The sequence below is a fragment of the Balaenoptera physalus genome (genome assembly GCF_965194825.1).
Source record: "Balaenoptera physalus genome assembly, chromosome: 7".
Classification (NCBI taxonomy): Eukaryota; Metazoa; Chordata; class Mammalia; order Artiodactyla; family Balaenopteridae; genus Balaenoptera; species Balaenoptera physalus.
Window position 1 is genome coordinate 93,360,644 of NC_138886.1, and position 15,383 is coordinate 93,376,026.

The following is a 15,383-nucleotide window of genomic DNA, read 5'->3' on the forward strand; positions in this document are numbered from 1 at the left end:
ATGGTCACCTTATCTTTGATAAAGGAGGCAAGCATATACAGTGGAGAAAAGACAGCCTCTTCAATAAGTGGTGCTGGGAAAACTGGACAGGTACATGTAAAAGTATGAAATTCCAACACTCCCTAACACCATACACAAAAAGAAACTCAAAATGGATTAAAGACCTAAATGTAAGGCCAGACACTATCAAACTCTTAGAGGAAAACATAGGCAGAACACTCTATGACATAAATCACAACAAGATCCTTTTTTGACCCAGCCCCTAGAGAAATGGAAATAAAAACACAAATAAACAAATGGGACCTAATGAAAGTTAAAAGCTTTTGCACAGCAAAGGAAACCATAAACAAGACCAAAAGACAACCCTCGGAATGGGAGAAAATATTTGCAAATGAAGCAACTGACAAAGGATTAATCTCCAAAATTTACAAGCAGCTCATGCAGCTCAATAACAAAAAAACAAACAACCCAATCCAAAAATGGGCAGAAGACCTAAAGAGACATTTCTCCAAAGAAGATATACAGATTGCCAACAGACACATGAAAGAATGCTCAACATCATTAATCATTAGAGAAATGCATATCAAAACTACAATGAGATATCATTTCACACCAGTCAGAATGGCCATCATCAAAAAATCTAGAAACAATAAATGCTGGAGGGGGTGTGGAGAAAAGGGAACCCTCTTGCACTGTTGGTGGGAATATAAATTGATACAGCCACCATGGAGAACAGTATGGAGGTTCCTTAAAAAACTACAAATAGAACTACCATACGACCCAGAAATCCCACTACTGGGCATATACCCTGAGAAAACCACAATTCAAAAAGGGTCATGTACCAAAATATTCATTGCAGCTCTATTTACAATAGCCAGGACATGGAAGCAACCTAAGTGTCCATCAACAGATGAATGGATAAAGAAGATGTGGCACATATACACAATGGAATATTACTCCGCCATAAAAAGAAACGAAATTGAGTTATTTGTGGTGAGGTGGATGGACCTAGAGTCTGTCATACAGAGTGAAGTAAGTCAGAAAGAGAAAAACAAGTACCGTATGCTAACATATATATATGGAATCTAAGGAAAAAAAAAAGGTCATGAAGAACCTAAGGGTAAGACTTGAATAAAGACACAGACCTACTAGAGCACGGACATGAGGATATTGGGAGGGGGAAGGGTAAGCTGTGACAAAGTAAGAGAGTTTCATGGACATATATACACTACCAAACGTAAAATAGATAGCTCGTGGGAAGTAGCTGCATAGCACAGGGAGATCAGCTAGGTGGTTTGTGACCATCTAGAGGGGTGGGATAGGGAGGGTGGGAGGGAGGGAGACACAAGAGGGAAGAGATATGGGAACATATGTTTATGTATAACTGATTCACTTTGTTATAAAGCAGAAACGAACACACCATTGTAAAGCAATTATACGCCGATAAAGATGTTAAAAAAAACAAAACTAAAAATAGAACTACCATACGACTCAGCAATCCCACTGCTGGGCATATACCCTGAGAAAACCATAATTCAAAAAGATTCATGTACCACAGTGTTCACTGCAGCTCTATTTACAATAGCCAGGACATGGAAGCATCCTAAGTGTCCATCGACAGATGAATGGATAAAGAAGATGTGGCACATATATACAATGGAATATTACTCAGCCATAAAAAGAAATGAAATTGAGTTATTTATAGTGAGGTGTATGGACCTAGAGTCTGTCATGCAGAGTGAAGTAAGTCAGAAGGAGAAAAACAAATACCGTATGCTAACACATATATATGGAATCTAATTTTAAAAAATGGTTCTGAACAACCTAGGAGCAGGACAGGAATAAAGATGCAGATGTAGAGAATGGACTTGAGGACACGGGGAGTGGGAAGGGTAAGCTGGGACGAAGTGAGAGAGTGGCATGGACTTATATACACTACGAAACGTAAAATAGATAGCTAGTGGGAAGCAGCTGCATAGCACAGGGAGATCAGCTCCGTGCTTTGTGACCACATAGAGGGGTGGGATAGGAAGGGTGGGAAGGAGACACAAGAGGGAGGATATATGGGGATATATGTATAAGTATAGCTGATTCATTTTGTTATACAACAGCAACTAACACAACAATGAAAACAATTATACTCCAATAAAGATGTTTAAACACAAAACAAAACAAAAAAAACCCAAAAGATTGGCTTAATAAGGTTATTGAGTTATTGAGATGTTAACTAGACGTGGAACACAATTCAGTTCTAAGCTACTTTTGGATAGTAGACAAGAACTTTCTTTCTCAGTCTACTCATGTTGACTTCTGAATAATAGAAACAAAATGTAATAAAGAGGTAGTACACGAAAAATAATATACCTATCCCAATGCAAAAACGTTTTCTATTATAGTTCCCAGTAAGAATGTTAAATCAAAGGGTTATCGTGACTAGGAAGAGGGATTCAGGTTAAAAAGTTATTTGTAAGATTGTAGGATGAACTTCAAACATTAAATGAGACAGAAAGAGAAGATGAATCTCTCCTGAGACAAAGAGAGAAGGAAAGATATCTTTTGCTCTGGTTTTCTTCAGCATACACTTATGGTGCTTACTATGCGCTGGGCAAGGTTCTAAGTACTTTGCAAATATTACTTTGTTTAGTCTGCATTAACAATCTTTGTGGTCTAGGCATTATGTTACTCATGCTCACTTGAGGAAATAGATGCACACAGACATTAGGTATTTTTTTCTGAAGTCACAGAGCTGGCCCAGGGCAGTATCAGGCTTCAAACCCAGGCTCATAGTCACTATGCTGCCCAGCCTGTTTTCCTTTCTAGAACCACATGCAATCGGCCAATGTCAAACGCATTGAACATACTTTCCCTTCAAGAAGAAACATATCCATGAAATTCTCTCCCTGTACTTGCATGGAGCACTCAGTTCTCTGCAGCCCCTGAGCCCTTCTGCCTATCTGCATATCCAGGTAGACCAAAGAAAGCCTTAGAGATAGAATACATATATAGATATATATCATATATATGTATTGTACACTAAACACACCTAAATCTCCATTTCCCTAAATCACACGTATACACGTACATTCTTGGTCTCTATGAAGGCTAAGCCATTGTGTAGTGGCTTTGGGTTGGCTACTGAACCTTCTAAGTCTGTTTCTGTACCTATAAACTAAGAATAAATGCACTATCTACCTCACTGGCTGAACAGAACTTATATTTTCCTCCTACACACGTACATCTTGGTGCTTCTCATTCCTTAGAAAATTCAGCTGTCACTAACACATTCCCTATTCTTAACATGAAACACTTCTCCCTCTACTCCAGACACAGATGACTTGATCAGGGCACATGTATTCAGAGGAAGTGTGACCTTATTTAGGCTGAACACATTAGAGACACCAAAATCTAGAACCAGAGATACCAGGACCGAGATGGTCAGAACCAGAAGGTTAAGGAACTCCTGGAGTGAAGGCTGCATTTTAGGGACTGTCCTGCTGGGGTCATGAGCAAGTAAAGGGAACACGTGGAACCAGGAGGAAGTGGCAGCTGTTCTGAGAAGTAGAGATGGTGCTTCAGGCAGCTCTGAAGGTACAGAGAGGGTACCTTTAGGTCTGAGACATCATTCTGCTACTCCAAGCATGGGCAGGCTATCTCTGTCACTTTGTCTCCTAGGAAACCCCTCTGCTTTTGGCTTCAGACAGTGTGCATGAGATTGTGGTCACTTGCAATCAAGTGATTTCTAAACTTGTGGGCTTATTGTAAAGATTAAATGAAATTAGACAAGGAAGCACCCCCCAAGAGAGTTGTAAGGCAACCAAAAGCACCATCCTCTGACATCTGATGCAAATTAAAACAAAAGGAGCAGAGAGCAGGCCACCCTAGGTTCCTGGAGCATGGGCCCATGTGTGGTGTGGTGAGTCCAAAGGGACAGGGGGTGGGGCCAGACCTGATGGGCAGCACAAAAGGTCTGCAGACTTCTCTAGAGATGAGCAGAGGGAGTGAGTCTGTGTTTGGGGAATGGAGAGGAATTGAAGTCATATGCTAAATTCACCAAAACTATTAAAAGATAGTTTGCTCCAGCAGAACCCAGCAGAGGTGGAACCCAGTGGAGGCAGAACCCAGCAGAAAATAATGACCTTTTAGGTTTGGAGTGTCCTTATTCACAAAAGAACCACAAAGGTGGGATCTTTGTTCACGAGCCGGGGGTCAGGCCAAAGCTCCTGCAGTGGGAGCTCTGAGTCCAAACCACTGGACTAACAGAGAAGCTCAGACCCCGTGGAATATTCATCAGAGTGCGGTCTCACAGAGGTCCTCATCTCAGCACCAAGACCCAGCTCTACCCAACAGCTTACAAACTCCAGTCTTGGAAGCCTCAGGCCAAACAATCAATAACAGAGGAACAAAATCCCACTCATTAAAAAAAAAAAAAAAGTGACAGCAACAAAATATGTCACAGAAGAAGGAGCAAGGTAAAAACTTACAAGACCAAATAAATGAAGAGGAAATAGGCAATCTACCTGAAAAAGAATTCAGAGTAATGATAGTAAAGATGATCCAGAATTGTGGAAATAGAATAGAGGTATGGATTGAGAAGATACAAGAAATGTTTAACAAAGATCTAGAAGAACTAAAGAACAAACAAACAGAGATGAACAACACAATAACTGAAATGAAAAATACACTAGAAGGAATCAGTAACAGAATAACTGAGGCAGAAGAACGAATAAGTGATCTGGAAGACAAAATGGTGGAAATAACTCCTGAGGAGCAGAATAAAGAAAAAAGGATGAAAAGAATTGAAGACAATCTCAGAGACATCTGGGACAACACTAAACGTACCAACATTCTAATTATACTGGTCCCAGAAGAAGAAGAGAAAAGGAAAGGGTCTGAGAAAATATTGCAGAGATTATAGTTGAAAACTTCCCTAACATGGGAAAGGAAAAGGCCCTGGGTGTGTGGGGTGGGGTGTGCTGGGCCTAGGCTCAGTGCGACCAGAAGGGGCCTTGTCGTGTGGAGCGTCAGGCCTGGGATCTGCAGGCTCCCCGAGGCCCACTGGGTGGGGGGAAATGCAGGCCGCATTTCCTTCTGGTCCTCCAATCCCCTGAGGGTCTCTCTCTGTCCCTGTTGTTCCCCTCGTTGTGAATGGGCCCCTCTGTGCATGGGAATCCCTCCCCTCCTCCAGCTGCCCCTCAGGGGCACCAGTCCCATCTGGCCTCCACTTCTCCTTCCCCTTCCCTCCCCCCATGTCCTACTGGGTCACTCAGGGGTTCCTCCAGTCCTCTTAGGTGTCCGAGGTCCCCCACCAACACCTGGTAGGTGTCCTAGCTGTGAGGAGACGCCAACTCTGCATCCTCCTACTCTGCCACCTTGACTCCAGCCCCCCAGCTTTTTTTCTGATGGAGATTTCCTTGAAGTCTAGGAGCTGAAATAATAAATAAAAACATGTAAAAAGAGGGAACAGCCACCACCAATTACGGCAGATTGGCTCTGTGCTGGGGTCCTTGTTCACCACTTAGCTAGGCTTGCTCTGAGCCTAGGGATTAGCCTGAGGTGAAAGCTTGAGGTCTTCTCAGGACTTTTCTGAGCATGTCATGCCTGGTCCTGCATGTGGCTTTCTAAATTCCCCTGCATACAGGCTGCTTTGAAAGTCCTAATTTCCCAAATAGTCTCACTTCCAGCTTCTACCTTGGGCTTTAAATGGTCTATTATATTTCTCCACCCAGAATCTCTTGACCCAGGCATCAGTTCATTTACAGTTGCCTTGTAGCTTTACAAGTAGCACCTGCCATTTTTCTGTGTTCTGTGTTATGCAAAACAGACAAGAGCATCTTGCTTCAGGCTTTCAGGCTTTCGGGTTTCCCCCTGACAGGTTGGAATAGTGGTACACAATAATTTGTAAATAAGGTCTACTCTGCTCCAACCAGTTGGAATTGGAGAACTGGAAACCAGGCTGCTGCTGGCTCAAGACTAAGACCACTGTTATGTTGGGAGGAGTGGAACAAGAGTAGGTAAATGGCCACAAAACTTTCCTATCTCTTTGGAGATGATTTTTTCCAATTGGGCATTTGCTTGGTTGTGGAAACCTTTGATGATTTTCCAGAGCTCTTACAGAGTTGGTTTAGAAGCTTCTGATTGGTTTTTGTTTTGAATGTTTCTGTAGGGAAACGAGAGTTTGAAACTTCCTAGACCATCATTTTGCTGCCATCTTTCTTCCTTTAACTTTTGATATAAATTTTAGAATAAGCTTGTCTATTGTGACAAAAAAAAAAAACCTGTTGGGAGTTGATAGGAATTGCATTTAAACCTACAGATCAATTTGGGAAGAATTAATATTTTACCATATTGAGTCTTCCAATCCATGAAAATAATATGCCTCTGTACTTTGTTTTTACCACTTGTTTAATTGTTTTCATCAGAGTTTTGTAGGTTTCATTATACAGATCTACATTTTTTAAACATTTATATTAAACATCTCAGTTTGAAGGCAGTTATTGTATACATTTATTTATTTATATTTATTTGTAGCACTTTTTATTTTTCTTAAACTGAGGTATAACTGACGTACAACATTATATTAGTTTCAAGTGGACAACATAATGATTCAATATTTCTATATGTTGCAAAATTACGACCACAATAAGTCTAGTTAACATCCACCATCATATATTGCTACAATTTTTTTCTTGTGATAAGAACTTTGAAGATTTATTCTCTTAGAAACTTTCAAATATGCAGTACAGTATTTTTAACTAGAGTTGCCGTGTTTTGCATTACATCCACATGATTTATAATATTTATTTTATAACTGGAAGTTTGTATGTTTTGACTACCTCCAGCCTTTTTGCCCACCTTCCTCACGCCCCACTTCCAGCAACCACCAAACTGTTCCCTGTATCTGTGAGTCTGTTTTGTTTGTTTTTCATTATTCCATATATGTGAGATCATACGGTGTTTGTTTTTCTGTGTGTGACTTATTTTGCTTAGCATAACACCCTCAAGGTCTATCCATGCTGTCACAAGTGGCAAGATTTTATTCTTCTTTATGACTGAATAATATTCCATTATATATATATATATATATATATATATATATATACCTCACATTTTCTTTATCCATTTATTCATCACTGGACATTTTGGTTGTTTCCATAGTTTGGCTATTGTAAATAATGCTGCAATGAACATAGGGTTGCATATATCTTTTCAAGTTAGCATTTTGATTTTCTTTGGCTAAATACCCAGAAGTGGAATTGCTGAATTATATGGTAGTTCTATTTTTAATTTTTGAGGAAACTCCATGCTGTTTTCCATAATGGCTACAGAAATTTACATTCCCACAAGCAGTGCACAAAGTTTCCCTTTTCTCCCTATCCTTGCTACCACTTATTATTTCTTTGCTTTTGATAATAGCCATTCTAACAGGTATAAGGTGATACCTCATTGTGGTTTTGATTTGCAATTTCTTGATGACTAATGATGTTGAGCATCCTTTTGTGTACCTGTTAGCCAATTGTATATCGTCTTTGGACAATGTCTTTTCAGATCCTCTGCTTATTTTTTAATTGGAATTTTTTTGTTTGTTTTTGAGTTGTATGAATTCTTTACATGCTTTGGATATTAACCCCTCCCCTTATTGGATAGATGATTTGCAAATATTTTCTCCTATTCACTAGGTTGCCTTTTCACTCTATTGATGGTTTCCTTTGCTGTGCAGAAGCTATTTAGTTTGATGTACTTCCACTTGTTTATTTTTGCTTTAGTTGCCTTTGCTTTTGGTGTCAAATCCCAAAAAGAAAAAAAAAAAAAAATCATTGACAAGATTGATGTTAAGGAGCTTACTGCCTATGTTTTATTCTAGGAGTTTTTATGGTTTCAGGTCTTACATTCAACTCTTTAATCCATTTTGAGTTGAATTTCTGTATGGTGTAAGATACTGGTCTAGTTTCATTTTTTGTATGTGGCTGTCCAGTTTTCCTAACACCATTTATTGAAGAGACTGTCCTTTATCTATTGTATACTCTTGGCTCCTTTGTTGTAAATTCATTGACCATATATGAATGGGTTTATTTCTGGGCTCTCTGTCTTTTTCATTGATATGTGTCTCCCTTTATACCAATACCATACTGTTTTGATTACTATAGCTTTGTAATATAGTTTGAAATCAGGGAGCATGCATTTTCCAGCTTTCTTCTTCTTTCTCAAGATTTTCAGGGCCTTTTGTGGTTCCATACAAATTTTAGAATTGTTTGTTCTGTTTCTGTGAAAAATGTCACTGGAATTTTGATTGAGTTTTATTGAATCTGTAGATTGTTTGGGGAGTATGGACATTTTAATAATATCAATTCTTCCAGTACATGAGCATGGGGTATCTTTGTGTCTTCTTCAATTTATTTCACCAGTGTCTTATAGTTTCAGTGTACAGGTCTTTCACTTCCTTGGTTAAATTTATTCTTCTTTTATTCTTTATGATACAATTGTAAGTGGGATTGTTTTCTTAACTTCTCTTTTGGTTAGTTTGTTATTAGTGTGTAGAAATGTGACATACTTCTGTATAATGATTTTATATCCTGCAAATTTACTAAATTCATTTATTAGTTCTGACAGTTTTTCGATGGAGTCTTTAGGGTTTTCTATATATTGTGTCATGTCATCTGCAAATAGTAACCGTTTTACTTCTTTCTTCCCAGTTTGGATGCCTTTTATTTCTTTTCCTTGCATAATTGCCCTGGCTAGGACTTTAGTGGTCGTCTTTGTCTTGTTTCTGATCTTAGAGGAAAAGCTTTCAGCTTTTCACTGTTGAACATGATGTTATTTGTGGGCTTGTCATACATGGTCTTTATTATGTTGAGGTATGTTCCCTCTATACCCACTTCATTGAGAGTTTTTATAATAAATTGATGTTGAGTTTTCTCAAAAGTCTTTCTGCATCTATTGAGAGGATCATATGATTTTCATTCTTCAAGTTGTTAATGTGGTATATCACATTGATTGATTTGCAGATATTGAACCATCCTTGCATCCTAGGAATAAATCTCACTGGATCATGTTATATGACCATTTTACTGTATTGTGGAATTTGTTGTTTACTCTGCACATGTTTGTGAATTTTCCAGTTTTCTTTTTGTAATCAATTTCTAGTTTCATACCATTGTAGTCAGAAAAGGAGCTTGATATAATTTAAATCTTCTTCAATTTGTTAAGATTTGGTTTTAGCTTTACATATGATCTATCCTGGAGAATGTTCCATGTGTACTTGAGAAGAATGTATATTCTGTTGCTTTTGGATGGAATGTTATATATATATGTTAAATCCATCTGATCTAACATGTCATTTAAAGCCAATCTTTCTTTATCGATTTTCTGTGTGGATGATATATCTGTTGATGTAAGTACGATACTCAAGTCCCATACTATTATGGTATTGCTATTTCTCCTTTAAGGCCTATTAATATTTGCTTTATTTATTTAGGTGCTCCTATGTTCGATGCATAAATACTTACAAATGTTATATACTCTTATTGGATTGACCCTTTTATCCATATGTAATGTCCTTCTTTGTCTCTTGTTACAGTCTTTGTTTCAAAGTCTATTTTTTCTGATATAATTATAGATAGCTACCCCAGCTTTCTTTTGGTTTCCATTTGCATGGAATATCTTTTTCCATCCCTTCAATTTCAGTCTGTGTGTGTCTTTAGCTCTGAAGTGAGTTTCTTATAGGCCACATATAGATGGGTCTTCTTTTTTAATCCGTTCAGCCACCCTATGTCTTTTGATTGAAGCCTTTCCTCCATTTACATTTAAAATAATTATTGATAAGTATGTATTTATTGCCATCTTATTAATTGTTTCCTGGCAATTTTGTGATTTCTCTGTTCTTTTCTTCTCTTGCTCTCTTCCTTAGTGGCTTAATGACTTTCTTTAGTTGTATGTTTAGATTCCTTTCTTGTTATCTTTTGTGCATCTACTCTAGGTTTTTGCTTGGTGGTTATCATGAAGCTCACATATAACAACTTATATTTTAACAGTCTATTTTAAGTTGATAACAACTTAAGTTTGAATGCATTCTATAGGTCAAAGTTTTTACTCCTCCCTCCTCACATTTTTTGTTTTTGATGACATATTTTACATGTTTTTATGTTGTATATCCCTTAACTAATTATTTTAATTATAAGTCTTTTTACGAGTTTTGTCTTTTAACCTTCATACAGCTTTATAATTCATTAATCCACTACCTTTACTATATACACTTACCTTTACTGGTGAGATTTACACTTTCATGTGTTTTCTTGTTACTAATTAGCGCCCTTTCTTTTCAGCTTAAAGAAGTTTTTTTAACAATTCTTGTAAGGTTGAGTTAGTGGTGATGAACTCCTTTAACGTTTAGTCATCTGGAAAACTCTTTTATCTCTCCTTCAGTTCTGAATATAACTGGGTGAAGTATTTGCTGGGTGAAGTATTCTTGGTTGGAAAGATTTTTCTTTCAGCACTTTGAATATATTGTGCCACTCCCTTCTGAGCTGTAACATATCTGCTAAAAAATCTGATGATAGTCTTATGGAAGTTCTTTTGTATGTAACAAGTTGTACTTCTCTTGGTGATTTTAAGATTCCCTTGTTATCTTTAACTTTGACATTTTAATTTTAATATTTCTTGGTATGGATCTCTTTAGGTTGATCTGCTTTGGAGCTCTCTGGGCTTCCTGTATCTGGATGTCTGTTTCTTTCCCCAGGTTAGGAAAAGCTTTCAGATATTATTTCTACAAATGTTTTCTGCCCCTTTTTCTCTTCTCCTTCTGGAGTTCCTATAAGGTGAATGTTATTCCATTTGATGTGCCATAAGTCCCTTAAGCTATATTAATTATTTTCATTCTTTTTTCTTCCTTATTCTCTGATTGGATGAGTTCCTCTGACCTGTCTTTGAGTTCACCTATTCTTTCTTGTGCTTCATCTTCTGTATTTCTAACTTCAGTTATTGCGTTCTCCAGTTCGGTGACTTCTATTTGGAACTTTCTTATATCTTCTATTTCTTTGTTGAAGTTCTCACTGTTTTCATCCATTTTCCTTCTGAGTTCAGTGAGCACTTTTATGACCATAACTTTGAACTCTTTATCAAGTAAATTACTTATGTTCATTTCATTAAGATTTTTTCCTGAGGTTTTATCTTGTTCTTTTTTTGGAGTATAGTCCTCTCTTTCTTCATTTTGCTTGACTCTCTGTGTTGTTTTCTATGCATTAAGTGAAATAGTCACATCTCCCAGTCTTGAAGAGCTGTGTGACAGATGAACCTTGCCATTTAACACTGTCTACTCTTGGTTGCCTCTCAAACCTTTGTGATTGTCTAAGCAGTTTATTTTTAATAGACTTGGCACACCCTCCCAGCAGTTGAGGGTGTGCCAAGACCAGTGAGCATCCCAAACTGGAGGATCTCAGTCAGCACCTAGATTCAGGTTGATAGGAAACCAGACAATTTGGTAACAGCTTTTAAAGAATACAAATATATTCGGTCCTGTGAGATTGCAAGTGTAAGCCTTGCTGGGCCCCAGAAGCAAGCAATCTGAAGATATTCCCTGGGGAGCAGTCACAAGAAAACAGGGCTTCAGATAAGTGTACAAGCTCCATTCTGGGAGATACCAGTGAACTGTAGTAAGGCAGAGTGAGGGTGGAAAAATGGTACCCCCAGCCTACCTTCCTTGAGAGCACATCCGTAGCCTCTAGATGTGTGCTGAACCTGAAGCCTGCTCTTAAGTCTTGTCCCTACTAGCAAATAGGCCTTTTTCATGTAAAGGCTGGGACTGTGTCTCAGTCTGATGTGTAGTGGTACATCCTGGGGGTGGTATCCTGCCAAGAACTGTCTCTCCAATTGTTGCAGTCCCATGGGATGCAGAAAAGAGATCCCTCCTGGCCTCCAGAGCCAGGTGATCAAGGAGCATCCCCTGAGTGGAGACCACAAAAATGGGATCTCCCACCTTGGAGATTCTGGCTCTCTGGAGCACATCAGAAGGAAAGTGTGAAGATGATGCTTACTGGCTGGAGTGAGGCGGTGGGAAGAGTGCAAAGATGACACCATCTGAATGAAGGGGAAAAGGGAAAAGAAAAAAAGAAAAAGAAGAAAAATATATATATATAGCAAGACAGAGGAAGAGCAGGGAAGAAGGAGCCAGCTGGGTGGAGCACAACGTTGTCACCTGCAGCAAAGGAAAAAGGGGGGAAAAGATGGCACCTTTCAGCTTTATCAAGGCAGAGAGAGAGCAGGAAGATGGCACCCGCCAGCCTCTGTCCCTGGGGAGTATTCCAGCAGGCCCCTGTTCCTCAGATTAATGCTTTAAAATTGGGAAGTGAGTCTCTTTCACAAAAAGTCAGAGTGCTTTTCAAAGGGCTGCTTCTGCACTTGGCCCTGGGGCAGGTGAGTCTGTGCACAGGCCCTTTAAGAGCTGTTCCTCAGTTCACCACAGCCCTGTGGGTCTCATGGGATGTGCCTTGTTGGTCTTCAAAGTCAGATGTTTTGGGGGTCTATCTCTCAGGTGCCAGCCTTAAAAGGTGGAGTGCCCAATGTGGGGTCCAAACCCTTCACCTCTCAGGGAGAAGCTCCAGGTTTTGAGCTCCTTCCTGATTGTGTGTCTCCACACCAGGGATGGGATTTATGGAAAAATTGTGTCTCAGCCTTTCCTACCTGTTTTGATGTGGTTTCCCTCTGGTTTTCCTGATGTGAAGGGGTTGCTCCACCATCTTTTAGTTTTTTTCAGAGGAAATTTTTCCATATGTAGCTGTAGATTTGGTGTGTTTGTGGGAGGAGGTGGGTTCAGGATCTTCCCATGTTGCCACCTTGAACTGGAACCTATTTACTATGTTTTAAATTTTGGTTTTCAATCGTTCGGTTTGTTACTAGTATATGGAAATATGATCAATGTTGTGTATTAATGTTTACATTAATGTAAACAATGTACAATGTACATTGTTTACATGTAAACAATGTAATGTAAACAATGTTTACAATGTTGTGTATAGATCTTATATTCTGAGATCCTGCTAAAGCAATTTATTATAATTTATTATGAGTTTTCTTATACATTCCTTGGAATTTTCTATGTAGACAATTATGTCATCTGTAAATAATGACAATTATATTTCTTCTTTTCTAATATGTATGCCTCTTTTTTCCTTTTCTTACTGTACTACACTAACTAGAATCTAAAGTACTACATTGAAAACTAAGAGATGAGAGTGGACATTCTAACCTTGTTTTTGAACTCAGGGAAAAACATTCCTTCTTTCACTATTTCATGTGATGTTAGAAGTAGGTTTTTTGTAGACGTTCTTTATTAGGTTGAGGTAGTGACCTTCTATTCCTAGTTTTCTGAGCATTTTTAATATGAATGGGTGTTGAATTTCGTTAACTGCCTTTTCTGTATTAATTGGTGTGACAGTATGTGTTCCTTTAGACTCAGTATGGTAGATTACATTGATGATTTTTTACCATTGAACCAGGCTTGCATCCTGGAATAAATTCCACTTGGTCATAGTCTGTTATTCATGTGGATTCTGATGATAGGTATTCTTGTGGATTTCTTCTAGTAGGGTAAATTACGGTTCCCCAAAAAGGTCCGTGTTTAACCCCTCCTATGACAATATGTGAATGTTACCTTGTATGGAAAAAAGGACTTTGCAGCTGTGACCAAGTAAAAAATCTTGAGATGAAGAGATTATCATAAATTTTCTGGGTGGGCTATATATAAACACAAAGATTTGTATAGGAGGGACACAGGAAGAGTCAGAGTTGGAGAGACCATGTGATGAGGGAAGCAGAGATTAAAGTGATGCACTTTGAAGATGGAAGAAGGGACTAATTCCAAGGAATGCAGGCAGCCTCTAGAAGACAGAAAGGGAAAGGAAGCAGATTCTCCTGTAGGGCTTCAAAAGGAACAAGCCCGGAGACACCTTGACTAATAGACTACTGAGCTGCAAAAACTTTCTTTCACAAAGGGTCAAGGAGGGCTGGGAGCACATATGTGCTGCCCACCTGGACAGAGGAGGACCTGTGAGGCTGACCTACAGATTAGTGGAGGTGGAGAGACATGAGCCCCTTTCTTCTCCAAGCTCTTTGCAGGTTCCAGCAGAGAGCCATGCCACCTGCGGAAGCCTGCGGCCCCAGTTTTGCATGCTGATGGTGTAGGGGTCATGTTCAGGGAGTCCCTGTTGTCCTAACCCCTGCCTGGGTCCTGGGGAAGGAATCAGAACTCAGAACCTGGAGAAGAGCCTTTGGCCAGCAGGGAAGGGGGGTGAGGCCCAGAGCAGGTCTACAAAAGATCAGAGCATCTGAGTGCTTTAGGAGGAAGGGGCTTCAGAGGTGGGCCAGCACAGGCTGTGACGGAAGCTAAGCAGACTGGGAGGGGGGGCAGTTCGGGGAGACAGCAGGGGTCTGCTCCCTGCCCCTCATTGTTTGCTCGTCTCACCCTTATGAGCGGGTCATTTCCCCTGCTCTGATGATTCAAAGTCTCTGCTGGCAACCGCAGGACGGTGACTGAGGCCTCTACACTCCTCAGCATGGATCCCAGCTCCCACCCAGATCTGGGGCCACAGACACCTCTCCCCCACCCCTGCTGCCCCTGTGAGCAAGCTGTTCTTGTGAAACACCGTCATAGTTTGTTCAGGAGGAACTGTTTTCTATGGGAATACAAATCAGTGTTGATACCAATACACACACATGTCCAGCCATGGGTGGAAAGGGAAGGGACAGTAGTTCTGGGGTGTCTTTGCACACCCCTAGGCCCCTAAGGCCAGTCCCCACAGCCACAGCCAGATGGGTCCTCCTCCCTCAGTTGAACGAGATGCTGCTGCACAGAAATCCCACAAGTTCCACAAAGGGGCCCAACTGTCGTTTCCCTTAGACACACCTGTAACAGGTGCCCCATGAATTTCCCCACGCCCATTCCCCTCGTTGCATCCTCACTGGGATTAAGAGGTAGCTGCCTCAACCACTCTCCACATTGCAATAATCCCAGTGGGACTAGAGAACGCTCCCGCTATGACGAGGCAGACAGTTCTGTCCCCATGGCCAAGACTTTTCCTCTCTGGTCAGGCCACCCACACAGGAAACCCTGGATGAGCGGAGGGTCACCCCAGCGCCATCGCCTGGCCACTTCAGGGAAGCAGAGAGCAGCTCCATAAAGACAAGGGCCGTCTCCAGGCTCCGTCCTAGAAACTGGTTAGTGTCCAGAGGGCTGAGAGGCACAAAAGCAGCTCTCCCTCCCCAGACGGTTCAGGGATGCAGAAGATGCTACAGATGCCCCAGAAGGCCCCTAGCCAAGCAGGCTTTAGAGAAGGGTATGATGAGGGGGTCCCTGGGGAAAGTGAGAGCTATGCGTTCCCAGGGGCAGCCTGAGG